This window comes from Coregonus lavaretus (assembly GCF_964263955.1).
Source record: "Coregonus lavaretus genome assembly, chromosome: 29".
NCBI classification, from domain to species: Eukaryota; Metazoa; Chordata; class Actinopteri; order Salmoniformes; family Salmonidae; genus Coregonus; species Coregonus lavaretus.
Genome location: NC_140016.1, coordinates 13993922 through 14009903, shown reverse-complemented (window position 1 = coordinate 14009903; position 15982 = coordinate 13993922). Strand labels below are relative to the sequence as shown.

At 42.5% G+C, this 15982-nt stretch overlaps 1 pseudogene across 1 annotated transcript in view; it reads right to left on the bottom strand.

The window, feature by feature from the left end:
- Positions 1-15982, bottom strand: part of LOC311104878 (X-linked interleukin-1 receptor accessory protein-like 2) — a 343046-nt pseudogene that overhangs the window by 224354 nt on the left and 102710 nt on the right. The window lies entirely within an intron of this gene.

The window sequence follows — 15982 nt, the reverse complement described above, 5'->3', positions numbered from 1 at the left end:
TTGGATGAATCTGTAACTCAGGGAGTCTGTCTTCTAAGGAGAGATATCCATCTCCAGTACAATCACATTGACTAAAATGGAAATGTAATGCCTTGAGTTTTATATTTCTATTTCATACACTCAAAACATGGTTTTGCACACTTGTCATAGTAGCTTTAAAAAGCAAAATCTATTGATGCACTCTGTTCACAGGGTGCTTATCCACCAGCAGTATGAGGCACACTTACCCTTTCTAATACATTCAAGTGAAGTCGTAGTAGTCTATTCAATAAGCAATGCTCAGGACTGGACATTACCGATGTAAGAGTTCTCTAAAAAAAGGAGAAACCTGAGCCCAGAATGATGCTTTTAGCATAATCCACATCAAGCATAATAAAGACCCAAGACTGCACTGATCTCAAAACTGACCTTATAAGCAAATATTTGAAGTTCTGTGCAACCTGGCCTACGCACTAATGTAATGCAAATCATCTGAGGTGAAAGACCACAGAACTTAACTCATGGTATGTACAGTACATTGTCATCAGTGTGAAAATCTTTATAATGGAATTGAGATGGCAAATCATCATCACTTGCAGTATTTTGTAGTACAAAGGTGAATTAAGTGAAAGTGAGGATACTGGAGGACTTTGAAGTTCCAGTGATGGGCTAATTGGTCTAGTTATTATCCATATGGGTGGTGGGGTTAAGCAGAGTCCTGTAATTGGTCTAGTTATTATCCATATGGGTGGTGGGGTTAAGCAGAGTCCTGTAATTGGTCTAGTTATTATCCATATGGGTGGTGGGGTTAAGCAGAGTCCTGTAATTGGTCTAGTTATTATCCATATGGGTTGTGGGGTTAAGCGGAGCCCTGTAATTGGTCTAGTTATTATCCATATGGGTGGTGGGGTTAAGCGGAGCCCTGTAATTGGTCTAGTTATTATCCATATGGGTGGTGGGGTTAAGCAGAGTCCTGTAATTGGTCTAGTTATTATCCATATGGGTGGTGGGGTTAAGCAGAGTCCTGTAATTGGTCTAGTTATTATCCATATGGGTGGTGGGGTTAAGCAGAGTCCTGTAATTGGTCTAGTTATTAGCCATATGGGTGGTGGGGTTAAGCGGAGCCCTGTAATTGGTCTAGTTATTATCCATATGGGTGGTGGGGTTAAGCAGAGTCCTGTAATTGGTCTAGTTATTATCCATATGGGTGGTGGGGTTAAGCAGAGTCCTGTAATTGGTCTAGTTATTATCCATATGGGTTGTGGGGTTAAGCGGAGCCCTGTAATTGGTCTAGTTATTATCCATATGGGTGGTGGGGTTAAGCAGAGTCCTGTAATTGGTCTAGTTATTATCCATATGGGTGGTGGGGTTAAGCAGAGTCCTGTAATTGGTCTAGTTATTATCCATATGGGTTGTGGGGTTAAGCGGAGCCCTGTAATTGGTCTAGTTATTATCCATATGGGTGGTGGGGTTAAGCAGAGTCCTGTAATTGGTCTAGTTATTATCCATATGGGTGGTGGGGTTAAGCAGAGTCCTGTAATTGGTCTAGTTATTATCCATATGGGTTGTGGGGTTAAGCGGAGCCCTGTAATTGGTCTAGTTATTATCCATACGGGTGGTGGGGTTAAGCAGAGTCCTGTAATTGGTCTAGTTATTATCCATATGGGTGGTGGGGTTAAGCGGAGCCCTGTAATTGGTCTAGTTATTATCCATATGGGTTGTGGGGTTAAGCGGAGCCCTGTAATTGGTCTAGTTATTATCCATATGGGTTGTGGGGTTAAGCGGAGCCCTGTAATTGGTCTAGTTATTATCCATATGGGTTGTGGGGTTAAGCGGAGTCCTGTAATTGGTCTAGTTATTATCCATATGGGTGGTGGGGTTATGCGGAGCCCTGTAATTGGTCTAGTTATTATCCATATGGGTGGTGGGGTTATGCGGAGCCCTGTAATTGGTCTAGTTATTATCCATATGGGTGGTGGGGTTAAGCGGAGCCCTGTAATTGGTCTAGTTATTATCCATATGGGTGGTGGGGTTAAGCAGAGTCCTGTAATTGGTCTAGTTATTATCCATATGGGTTGTGGGGTTAAGCGGAGCCCTGTAATTGGTCTAGTTATTATCCATATGGGTTGTGGGGTTAAGCAGAGTCCTGTAATTGGTCTAGTTATTATCCATATGGGTTGTGGGGTTAAGCGGAGCCCTGTAATTGGTCTAGTTATTATCCATATGGGTGGTGTGGTTAAGCGGAGCCCTGTAATTGGTCTAGTTATTATCCATATGGGTTGTGGGGTTAAGCAGTCCTGTAATTGGTCTAGTTATTATCCATATGGGTGGTGGAGTTAAGCGGAGCCCTGTAATTGGTCTAGTTATTATCCATATGGGTGGTGGGGTTAAGCGGAGCCCTGTAATTGGTCTAGTTATTATCCATATGGGTGGTGGGGTTAAGCGGAGCCCTGTAATTGGTCTAGTTATTATCCATATGGGTTGTGGGGTTAAGCAGAGTCCTGTAATTGGTCTAGTTATTATCCATATGGGTTGTGGGGTTAAGCGGAGCCCTGTAATTGGTCTAGTTATTATCCATATGGGTTGTGGGGTTAAGCGGAGCCCTGTAATTGGTCTAGTTATTATCCATATGGGTTGTGGGGTTAAGCGGAGTCCTGTAATTGGTCTAGTTATTATCCATATGGGTGGTGGGGTTATGCGGAGCCCTGTAATTGGTCTAGTTATTATCCATATGGGTGGTGGGGTTATGCGGAGCCCTGTAATTGGTCTAGTTATTATCCATATGGGTGGTGGGGTTAAGCGGAGCCCTGTAATTGGTCTAGTTATTATCCATATGGGTGGTGGGGTTAAGCAGAGTCCTGTAATTGGTCTAGTTATTATCCATATGGGTTGTGGGGTTAAGCGGAGCCCTGTAATTGGTCTAGTTATTATCCATATGGGTTGTGGGGTTAAGCAGAGTCCTGTAATTGGTCTAGTTATTATCCATATGGGTTGTGGGGTTAAGCGGAGCCCTGTAATTGGTCTAGTTATTATCCATATGGGTGGTGTGGTTAAGCGGAGCCCTGTAATTGGTCTAGTTATTATCCATATGGGTTGTGGGGTTAAGCAGTCCTGTAATTGGTCTAGTTATTATCCATATGGGTGGTGGAGTTAAGCGGAGCCCTGTAATTGGTCTAGTTATTATCCATATGGGTGGTGGGGTTAAGCGGAGCCCTGTAATTGGTCTAGTTATTATCCATATGGTTGGTGGGGTTAAGCGGAGCCCTGTAATTGGTCTAGTTATTATCCATATGGGTTGTGGGGTTAAGCAGAGTCCTGTAATTGGTCTAGTTATTATCCATATGGGTTGTGGGGTTAAGCGGAGCCCTGGTTAAATGTGGCTTGCAGCTACACTTTTGATGTACATTTCAACATAGCAGTTAACCTCTCAGCATTCTGTTTTGTGGCTTTTATCGCGTCTTGTTTTATGAGTTCATAAAGTTTAGCCCTTGGCATTGTAGGCCTCACTGGAGCTCTATTTACTAGTGAAGTAGACGACATCTGTCTTGCTTCTGTGGATTCCCATCTTAGCACCAACAAATCTATTTTTATAGATGCACTACTATCTATGGCGTTGTTAAGCTACAATGAATCTGTAAATTACATGAATGAGAACAATGACAGAGAAATTACATAGAAATATCCACATCTGTTTGACTGATGACCTAGTGACAAGAGGCGCCCCAAGGAACTCCCTTTCATCAGGCTACACCAGACCCGGCGCAAGGATAAATTGCCTAAGGGGGCAGTTGAAATCGGTGAGGGGGCACAATTTTTGTGGGTTCTTGCAATGGAATTATATTGAATATATCACGCTAAAATGCCTTGTAAAAGTATTCAGACCTCTTGGATTTCTTCACATTTTATTGTGTTACAAAGTTTGATTAAAATTGATTTAATTGTCTATTTTTTTGTCAACAATATGCACAAAATACTCTGTAATGTCAGAGTGGAATAATTATTTATTTATGTTTTATTTGTTATTTTGATTAATAAAAAATTAAATAACTAAAATATAAGTATTCACCCCCTTTGTTTAGGCAAGCCTAAATTAGTTCAGGAGTAAAATGTGGCTTAACAAATAACATAATAAGTTACATGGACTCACTGTGTGAAGTAATAGCGGTTGACATGATTTTTCTGTCTCCCACACATACAACATCTGTAAAGGTCCCTCAGTCACCCAGACACATCAAAGATACAGTCGTCCTTCTAAACTGAGCTGCAGAACAGGAATGAAACTGCTTAGGGATGTCACCATGAGGCCAGAGTTCAATGGCGTGATGAGAGAGAACTGAGGATGGATCAACAGCATTGTAGGGACCACAATAATGACCTAAATGACAGAGTGAAAAGAAGAATACAAATATTCCAAAACATGCATCTTGTACGCAACAAGGCACTAAAGTAATACCACAAAAAAACATGGCAAAGGAATCAACTTTTTGGCCTAAATGCAAAGCCCTATGTTTGGGGCAAACCCAACACAACACATCACTGAGTAACTGCCTCCTTATTTTCAAGCATGGTGGTGGCTGCATCATGGTATGGGTATGCTTGACTTCGGCAAAGACTGGGGAGGTTTTTTGGGGGATAAAAATAAATGGGATGGAGCTAAGCGCAGACAAAATCCTAGAGGAAAACCTGCTTTCAGTCTGCTTTACACCAGACACTGGGAGAGGAATTTCACCTTTCAGCAGGACAATAACCTGTAACAGCAATCCAAATTTGCACTGGAGTTGCTTACCAAGAAGACACTGAATTTTCCTAAGTGGCCAAGTTACAGTTTTGACCTAGATCGGCTTGAAATACTATGGCAAGACTTGAACATTGCTGTCTATCCATGATCCTCAACATCTTGACAGAACTTGAAGAATTTTGAAAATAATAAATGGGCAAATATTGCACAATCCAGGTGTGCAAAGGTCTTAGTGACTTACACAAAAAGACTCACAGCTTGTTACAGGAGGGGGTCGCAGTTCCGGAGCGACCCACTAGGTGTCATCCTCCGACAACCTTAGGCACCTCCTCACTCACAGTCGGGACTAATCATCATCCTATTGGTGTCACCTGTGTCTATCGGTTCACCTGTGTATTTATGCCCTCACTTCCCTGTGTTCCCTTGCTCAGTTTTCTATGCTAGTTAGTCTATGTCCAGCAGTACTACTCAGTGTCTGATTGGAGATCTATGTACAGGTACTTGAGAAGTGTTCTCCCTGTTTCGTTAATTTCTTCAGTCTTAGGTAGTATTTCGTATTTTGGCTGTCATCCAGTTTTTGGAGAGACTTATTTGCTCCACCTTTCTTTTATCGTGATAAGTCCGTTATTTTGTATTTTGGCTTCGGGACCACCAGTAAAGATCCTTGTTTCACCATCTCTGTCTACTGCCTACTGTATATCCTGCACCGCACCTGGGTCACACCTCACCCCAACCCTTACAACAGCTGTAATTGCTGCCAAAGGTGTTTCTAACATGTATGGACTTAGGGAGCTGAAAACTTATGCAAAGACTATATTTTATTTATAAATGCTTTATTAATCTGTAAAACATGATCACATTTTTCTTCCACTTTGACATTAGAGTATTTTGTGTAGATTGTTGACAAAAAATTACAATTGGCCTCCCGAGTGGCGCAGCGGTCTAAGGCACTGTATCGCAGTGCTAGAGGCGTCACTACAGACCCGGGTTCGATCCCGGGATTTTGATAGTCCCATTGGGCGGCGCACAATTGGCCCAGCGTCGTCCGGGTTAGTGGAGGGTTTGGCTCATCGTGCTCTAGCGACTCCTTGTTGCTCGCCTGCAAGCTGACCTCGGTCGTCAGGTGAACGGTGTTTCCTACGACACATTGGTGCGGCTGGCTTCCGGGTTAAGCTGGCGGGTGTTAAGAAGCGCGGTTTGGCGGGTCATGTTTCAGAGGACGAAAGACTCAACCTTCACCTCCCGAGCACGTTGGGGAGTTGCATCGATGAGACAAGATCGAAATTGGGGAGAAAAATAAAATAACAATAATTACAATTACATCCATTTTAATCCCACTTTGTAACACAATAAAATGTGAAGAAATCCAAGGGGTCTGAATACTTTTGCAAGGAACTGTATACCACAATAAACATGAAGTTCAAATGCAGACTCAGAGATCATTGAGTGCTTCTGAAGTGACAAGTAGTTGCGCCTGTATCAGCACAATAGACAGCGCCCTAGAGCTAGGCCGTTTTGGTCATGAATATAGGCTACAAGATAGATAGGTTAATTCACCTATTACAAACAGCCTATGTGAATGTACAGTGAGGGAAAAAAGTATTTGATCCCCTGCTGATTTTGTACGTTTGCCCACTGACAAAGACATGATCAGTCTATAATTTTAATGGTAGGTTTATTTGAAGAGTGAGAGACAGAATAACAACAAAAAAATCCAGAAAAACGCATGTCAAAAATTTTATAAATTGATTTGCATTTTAATGAGGGAAATAGGTATTTGACCCCTCTGCAAAACATGACTTAGTACTTGGTGGCAAAACCCTTGTTGGCAATCACAGAGGTCAGACGTTTCTTGTAGTTGGCCACCAGGTTTGCAGACATCTCAGGAGGGATTTTGCTCCACCCCTCTTTGCAGATCTTCTCCAAGTCATTAAGGTTTCGAGGCTGACGTTTGGCAACTCAAACCTTCAAATCCCTCCACAGATTTTCTAGGCCACTCCAGGACCTTAATGTGCTCATGCTGGAATACCCATCCACTACCCATTTTCAATGCCCTGGCTGAGGGAAGGAGGTTCTCACCCAAGATTTGACGGTACATGGCCCCGTCCATCGTCCCTTTGATGCGGTGAAGTTGTCCTGTCCCCTTAGCAGAAAAACACCCCCAAAGCATAATGTTTCCACCTCCATGTTTGACGGTGGGGATGGTGTTCTTGGGGTCATAGGCAGCATTCCTCCTCCTCCAAACACGGCGAGTTGAGGTGACGCCAAAGAGCTCGATTTTGGTCTCATCTGACCACAACACTTTCACCCAGTTCTCCTCTGAATCATTTAGATGTTCATTGGCAAACTTCAGACGGGCCTGTATATGTGCTTTCTTGAGCAGTGGGACCTTGCGGGCGCTGCAGGATTTCAGTCCTTCACGGCGTAGTGTGTTACCAATTGTTTTCTTGGTGACTATGGTCCCAGCTGCCTTGAGATCATTGACAAGATCCTCCCGTGTAGTTCTGGGCTGATTCCTCACCGTTCTCATGATCATTGCAACTCCACGAGGTGAGATCTTGCATGGAGCCCCAGGCCGAGGGAGATTGACAGTTCTTTTGTGTTTCTTCCATTTGCGAATAATCGCACCAACTGTTGTCACCTTCTCACCAAGCTGCTTGCCGATGGTCTTGTAGCCCATTCCAGCCTTGTGTAGGTCTACAATCTTGTCCCTGACATCCTTGGAGAGCTCTTTGGTCTTGGCTATGGTGGAGAGTTTGGAATCTGATTGATTGATTGATTGCTTCTGTGGACAGGTGTCTTTTATACAGGTAACAAGCTGAGATTAGGAGCACTCCCTTTAAGAGTGTGCTGCTATTCTCAGCTCTTTACCTGTATAAAAGACACCTGGGAGCCAGAAATCTTTCTGATTGAGAGGGGGTCAAATACTTATTTCCCTCATTAAAATGCAAATCAATTTATAACATTTTTGACATGCGTTTTTCTGGATTTTTGTTGTTGTTATTCTGTCTCTAACTGTTCAAATAAACCTACCATTAAAATTATAGACTGATCATTTCTTTGTCAGTGGGCAAATGAACAAAATCAGCAGGGGATCAAATACTTGTTTCCCTCACTGTAGCTGTACACCCAGCTGTCTTACCAAAATAATGTAAACTAAATGCTGAAAGTAGTAGCCTAGTTATTCATGCATGCAAACAAAAATACTCAATAGCAGTTTGTCTTAGTATACCGAACAACTGTGAATGCGAACAAAAGAATGCGAACAGAACAAAACAGCGGTACCAAGTAGTAGGCCTAAACAAAATATCAGATTGATAAAGGCATGACAATCTATATTTAGGTTAGTTACATTAACAGTAAACAAACGCAGTAAACAAAAGGCGACTGGAGATCCAAATAGCCAAAACACAGCCTATTACAGTGAGATGCAGCCATGCACAGCTGTCTTGACAAAAAAAAGGCCTATAGGCTCGCTTCAAACATGGAAAATGATGCCCCTCATGAGTTCAGCAACACGTTGTGATTTGGCAGAATACACTTCTGTGAATCAAAGTTGCCCCACGTAATCAATTAATCAATGCCAGCCTACAGTGCCTTGCTAAAGTATTCATCCCCCTTGGCGTTTTTCCTATTTTGTTGCATTACAACCTGTAATTTAAATGGATTTTTATTTGGATTTCATGTAATGAACAAACACAAAATTAGTGAAGTGAAATGAAAAAAATAACTTGTTTAAAAGAATATCTACAAAATAAATAATGGAAAAGTGGTGCGTGCATATGTATTCACCCCATTTGCTATGAAGCCCCTAAATAAGATCTGGTGCAACCAATTACCTTCAGAAGTCACATAATTAGTTCAATAAAGTCCACCTGTGTGCAATCTACGTGTCACATGATCTGTCACATGATCTCAGTATATATACACCTGTTCTGAAAGGCCCCAGAGTCTGCAACACCACTAAGCAAGGGGCACCACCAAGCAAGTGGCACCATGAAGACCAAGGAGCTCTCCAAACAGGTCAGGGACAAAGTTGTGGAGAAGTACAGATCAGGGTTGGGTTATAAAAAAATATACATCCCACGGAGCACCATTAAATCCATAATTTAAAAAATGGAAAGAATATGGCACCACAACAAACCTGCCAAGAGAGGGCCGCCCACCAAAACTCACAGACCAGGCAAGGAGGGCATTAATCAGAGAAGCAACAAAGAGACCAAAGATAACCCTGAAGGAGCTGCAAAGCTCCACGGCGGAGATTGGAGTATCTGTCCATAGGACCACTTTAAGCCATACACTCCACAGAGCTGGGCTTTACGGAAGAGTGGCCAGAAAAAAGCCATTGCTTAAAGAACAAAATAAGCAAACACGTTTGGTGTTCGCTAAAAGGCATGTGGGAGACTCCCCAAACATATGGAAGAAGGTACTCTGGTCAGATGAGACTAAAATTGAGCTTTTTGGCCATCAAGGAAAACACTATGTCTGGCGCAAACCCAACACCTCTCATCACCCCGAGAACACCATCCCCACAGTGAAGCGTGGTGGTGGCAGCATCATGCTGTGGGGACGTTTTTCATTGGCAGGGACTGGGAAACTGGTCAGAATTGAAGAAATTATGAATGGCACTAAATACAGGGAAATTCTTGAGGGAAACCTGTTTCAGTCTTCCAGAGATTTGAGACAGTGACGGAGGTTCACCTTACAGCAGGACAATGACCCTAAGCATACTGCTAAAGCAACACTTGAGTGGTTTAAGGGGAAACATTTAAATGTCTTGGAATGGCCTAGTCAAAGTCCAATTGAGAATCTGTGGTATGACTTAAAGATTGCTGTACACCAGCGGAACCCATCCAACTTGAAGGAGCTGGAGCAGTTTTGCCTTGAAGAATGGGCAAAAATCCCAGTGGCTACATGTGCCAAGCTTATAGAGACATACCCCAAGAGACTTGCAGCTGCAATTGCTGCAAAAGGTGGCTCTACAATGTATTGACTTTGGGGGGGGGGGTGAATACTTTCGCAAGCCACTGTAGCATAAACACGTTTCCAACACGTACAGTTCCATTTACAACCACGAAAACCAATAGGATACCAAGACAACCATAATAGAATGGATATTTTTCTATGATGAAACATACCCATATGTAGCTGCAGGGGCGTCATTTGGGTTCTTGCATTGGAAATATATTGAATTCTGCTTATATCACAATAAATATAAAAGTTCAAATGCTTTTGACTAAGAAGTGACAGGCTGGTGCAAAATTTCCGCTGCGCTCTACCAGCACCATGGACAGCGACCCTACAAACTAAAGTAAGATTTTGATAAAAACCAACCAGCTAGATTGTTTCATACCTTTTCAGAAGAGCCACATTTACGTGTCCTTAAAAACAGCCTATCGCTAATTACAAAAACACTATTCCTTGTGTTTCAATCTGTAGCATATGCAAAACTTTATAGTCTATTGTTTTAATTGTCCCCCTTATGGTTCAGCTGTCAGAGATTTGAGCACTAAATGTGTCAGGGCATTGCATGCATAGGCCTATAGACTTAGGTGTCCACTGTATGATATTACAATGAAGAGATGCTAAGGCCTAGCCCCAGAGAGAGAGAGAGATAGAAAGAAATAGTAGGCCTATCATGTTATAAAGTCATTCACAGTGCTTTATGTAGTGTAATAGTCTACTGAGATGGTATTGAAGAAATAAGTTGTTTCACCATCTTGATGTTGTGATTCTAAATATGTTTAATGTGCAACCTAATCCAGTGATTGACATGCATTGTGGGTAGACAGTCATGCTATTGATTATCCAGTGATTGTCATGCATTTTGGGTAGACAATTACGCTATTGTTGTTATATTTTACTGTTAAAATAGGGCTCCTGAAGTATATTAATTTTTTTGTTCAATAGAGATGAATCTGCCTGCATTAAGTGCTCTAATATCATAGGCTAATTTATTTGGGGCTGATTCACCACCTGAGTAAGTGGAAACTCAAAACACATTAGCTAGATCACTAACTCTAAAGATAATACCCACGTATTGTATTAATCTAACAGTACATTTAATGTCCCAAAAAACATTGCAGTTGTAGCCTACCACCCAATGAGGCCTATGCACTCACAATGGCCAATGCGCATTTCGCTCGCTTCATATCTCAAAGCCATATCAAATATCTTTGTAAAATAGTTGCTATTGAGTTCATAGTTGAGAAATAAAAAGTAGGCTATACCTATAGCAAGCTGAGAACATTCTCTCTCCAGCTGTGACAACAGCATTGTTTTCCCAGCAATTGGATTTTAAAATGTTATACAATCAGAACACTTTTCTTTCTCCCAGAGCATTTCTTTCCCCTGGGAAAGGAGAGAGAGAGTGGCTCACTCGACACAGCAGCAGGCCCCAGCAAAACAGGTACAGGGGCAGGCAGGCAGACACTTTCATTACAGGAATCATGAGGATAATGTACTTTACGGTTTGACCAAATCATGGTTTTAGCCTCCTAAAAAATAGGACATTTTAGTGAGGTGAATGAATATGCAGCCCGCACAGATGCAACTAATACATTTTTTTTACTCCCACATCCAGGTGTCAAAGGGTCGCAAAACGTGACTAAATGGTGGCAGTCTGGAGCCCTGTAGGCTTTTCACTAAAGGCATACTCACTAACTTTTGTTATACTTCAATGACAAAAGCCTTCATCTTCGCAATCAACAGTAGCCTGGGCCAATTAACGGCTAATGAACACCCTGCGATCCAGTGGCACAAGTTTCAACTGAAAGGTTAAGACCCCTTTAGCCTCCTCATGGACCCGGGTACGGGCTAGTCACACACACACACACACACACACACGCGCGCATGACCGCACAGGCACACACACTCTCTCTTAAGTGTGGAGAGACATAACAGCATAACAGGACCAGAGGGAAACAGTATTTTCTCACTGTGCAGATGATGAGGCCAGAAAGAACATTGCACTATGATGTCTTTCATTGCACTATGAAGTCTAAGGGCCAAGAAGCCATTCTAAGACTAGCCAAAGTGAGACTGCCCACAGGGCTATAGACTCAGACTCAAGCTATTTCTAGGACACTGACACAAGGCAAAGAGCACAGTGGCTAAAATATTTTCAGCAGCCCATCAAGACATGCCCAAATGGGTCCTTTGTAATACACCTGATTGCTTATTCCCTAGCTGCAGAGCTTAGAGCTTCCCACTCCAAACCACTCCACTCACAGGAAGAAATGTAACTAATCTGACATTGTACTGTTTTTCATTCCTCTTCTCATGTTAAATTGAATCTTATTGCATAAAACGTCTTAGGTTGATAACGGATGTTATGCATAATTTTTTTTCTGTGAGAATCTTTATCCGTTTATTGTCTCAAATACGAATATCACAGACAATCTTGCTTTAAACACAGTCAGCTCCCAGAATACCTTTGCATAATATGACTAATTTTGTCCAGACATTTTGCATCATAACAGATTGTTATGTTTAGAAATAAAATATGGATACTTTATGAGGGACTGCTTCTGTTAATTTTAAGCTTGATGACATCCGTCCTCCAGACTGGCTGCAGTTCCTATGTGTCCTCTGTTTTACATGGACACAACAACACTACGTTTCCATTATCATGCATGAGGCAGGTGCATAACAGCAGACTATCTCAGCAGGGGGGCTGCCACTGCATTTCTGCAGAATCCTCAAGCACTTTTCCAAACCTCCATTTCAAAGCTAATGCTCCAACAGAACCCGAATCAAACACATTGATTTGTGACAAGGAGCCAAATCTGTGTGTTGACAGCCAATGCTGTCTGGAACAATTGGAAGGGGAAGTTGGGCCCAATGGCTGTGTGGGAATATTTTTGCATAATTACACAGGACTGTGTGGAGCTCTCTGGAGAAAGGGGAACGGGGAGCTGGCTGGACTGGAGCATATCCAGTCTCGCAGCACCTGACGCAGGCACAGTGAGTCACACATACACCGTCCCCTACAGGGATGAGTCCCCAGTCACTCCCACCCAAGCAGGCCCCACATCCCTCTCCTCCTCCTCCTTCCCTCTGTGAGCTCTTCTTTTTTCCCTTAAGGTCCTCTGTCCCGATGCACTTACCTCTGCAATCTGGGGACTATGCATTTTCCCTGGAGGCCCCTACACAGCCAGAGCCAGATCATGTGATGTGACAATTTAGCAGGGCCTTGCCTGTAGAGATACCGCTGTTCTTTTATGAGGAGCCAGGCCACAGGTAGCTAGGCACTACAGGTATTTAAGATGAGAACCGATTTGGGATAGAAACCACTCGGTACAGCAGCAACAAGGTAAGTGGATGGAAGAAGAACATTCAACACCATGTTCTGGTAACATGGAATTTTCGAGGGTTTGGGTTGCTAATAAGAAGCGTTCCTCATGTGAAGAACCATGTTAGTGGAAGGTGTTCCTACAGTGTACAGTACAGAGACTTTGTTCATTCAAAATACTGTCAAAAAGACAACAATCTTGTGTTTTTAGGCAAACCTTAAAGAAAAACTGCACCCGCCGATTTGGCCCTGTTTTTTGGTTTGGGGATCTGGTTTGATGTGGTGTTTCTTGGATGTGTCCTTGCCACCACCAAGACGCATGCATCTTTCATAACCTTGGCCGCAGCTGTTTCCCCCCCACTCAATCACAACAAACAAACCTCCTGCAGGTTGAGTTAAATAACTACAGACAGATGTATGGTGAGATGCCGGAGGAAGCTTTGAACAGGTCAGTAGCCTACAGAGTAATATGAGAAGAATGCAATTGCTGAATTTATGTAGATATTCTAAACTAAGTGTTTTCATAACTTTCAAATGTAGTAACAGGTCCATGTAGAATAAACAACCCTTTACATAACACCATAGAAGCAGTGTTCTGGCTAATATAACAAAGTGAACATCTCACCTTTCATTGGTATTCCTAGCCGATACAGATCCTTTGCCTATCAGCATTTTGTCTGGTAGTAATGGGGCTACCTTTGCAAACATGTCAGAGTGGTCATAACTTCATGTGTGGTGTCCTATATACAACAGGAGTTCCCTGATCCTGGGTCAGAATACACAGGGTTTCTCCCTCCCCATATTGACTGATACCATCCAATTCAATAATACAAAAAGACAATATAAGTAAAGGTTGTGTCTAGTAAAAATATATTTGTTCTCTCCATTCATAGACATCAGTATCAAGCTCGACTGTCAGTCTGGACTTCATCACATCATATTGCAAGACTCCATGTGCTGGCTCCATACATGTTTCTGTGAACACATACACACATATAGTCACTGTTCTATTACCAGTGGCAGTTAGGATAGATAATATCTGACACACAGACAGGTACTATGTTGAAGTTTGAACAGGTCAGATAAAACCTACCCAATTCTGGTCTCCCCATCGACGACAGTTGGTGAGCAGGCAAGAGGTGAGGCTGGAGGTGAGGTCTTTGCCCGAGCCACATTGATGGCCATAGCAGCGTAGATCAGCTCCTGGCCCCTCATCAAAGATACTGGTCGGTTGCACGCACACGCACACACAGAGCACTGATTACATTATCAATGATTAGCCTGGAGGAACCAACCTGATCGCTGCGTTCACCTTTCTATTTCACTTCAGGTATCATAAAATGCCCTGGATATTATATGCATCTAAGAAATAGAAAATAAGCAACAAATAATGTCAGTTTACATAAATTATGTTTCACAATTGGGTTATCAAATGTATCAAAGTAATGAAGTGGGTTACCTTCTGTATTTGTACAAATGATGAGCCTGTGAAAGTTTTTGCCGCTGACAGGTGCAGGTTGCTGGTCAGATACTTGCCAACATGTGGCTGACTGTTCCATTCATAGGAATGCTCACAGCGAGGGCCTGTCTGCATGATGCTGATGAGGGCTCCCTTGCTGGTCTTGTCTATGCTGCATGTTCTGCTGCAAACTGGACATCGCTCTAACAACTGCAGCAGGCAATCTTATGAGGTCGCTAAAGAATTGCAATCACATTGCTGGACATGTTATGATCAGGCTAGTCACAAGAAAGAGCCATCGATTTTGGATGTTTGAAAAGGTCCTGAGGACATCAATATATGCATTTGTCGGTGCTCAGGGGATCAGTCTGGCACCCAACTGTACACTTTGTCTAACAGAAAAACAGGGCAACGATTGTCATCATCGCTCAATTATAAACATAGCTTGAGAAATATTGTAATCTCGTTTGGAAGCTAATTCTATGCATTACAGATGTAGACTGCCTGGCTCGAGATTGGATTAGATTCAGGCCGGTGATGCCATTACACTATGCAACCAACTGTGACAAGTTTTGCTATGGCCCTGGTTGGTTTGAGTTTGTTGCTGCTAGTTAGTACACTGTTGTAGTCAGACATGAGTTAGTTAGTACCACCTTAGCTGCATCCAATATGTATTTGTGCCCTAGACATGGGTTGCACCTCGGAGGCTAATGTGACTGTTTAGTCTAAATTACACTAACTTAGAGTGGCATGGAAATACAATGACATTGCTAAAGTAGGCAAATAATTAGTAGGAAACAACTTTGCCATAGTATGATGTTGGCAAATTTACTTTAGAGATCGCAATATTGCCATTACTGTTATTAGCAAAGTTCGTCAAAAATAGCTAGCAATGCTAATGTTAGCTAGCTAAAATACGGTGGTCCATTCAATCTTAGGTAGCTGGCTAAAGTTATACTGCATCTAAAGTCAATCTGGCGACATCATAATCATGACAAAAGGTTTTCCTACAATTATTTGCCTTCTTTTGAAATGTTATTGTGTTTCCAAGCCAAATCCGAGTTGTATTGAGGTAGGCTAACGCGTTAGCCAGCTACCTAGCTAGATATCTAGCTAGTTACGTATCCAGCTAGTTAACATCAGCTATGCTAGCGATGATAGTGATAATGATTTTCTAAATATACATAACCAGATACATAACCAGCAGTCTATGGTCTAGCTACCGGTATACTCACCACGACTGGGAACCACGAACTCCATCCACCTGTTCTGCATGATAGGGTCCTTCGGCAGGGCAGACCATAGTTGTTGGCTGTGCAATAGGGTCCTTCGCCAGGGCATGCAAACCCTAGTTGTTGGCTGTGCAATAGGGTCCTTCGGCAGGGCATGCAAACCATAGTTGTTGGCTGTTCATTCTGCTGGAAGCATACATTGCATGGCCGATCCATAATGCTTTTCAGTCTAATTTGAATGAGCTGGGGGCGATGAATCACCTATGTGAAGCTAGACACAA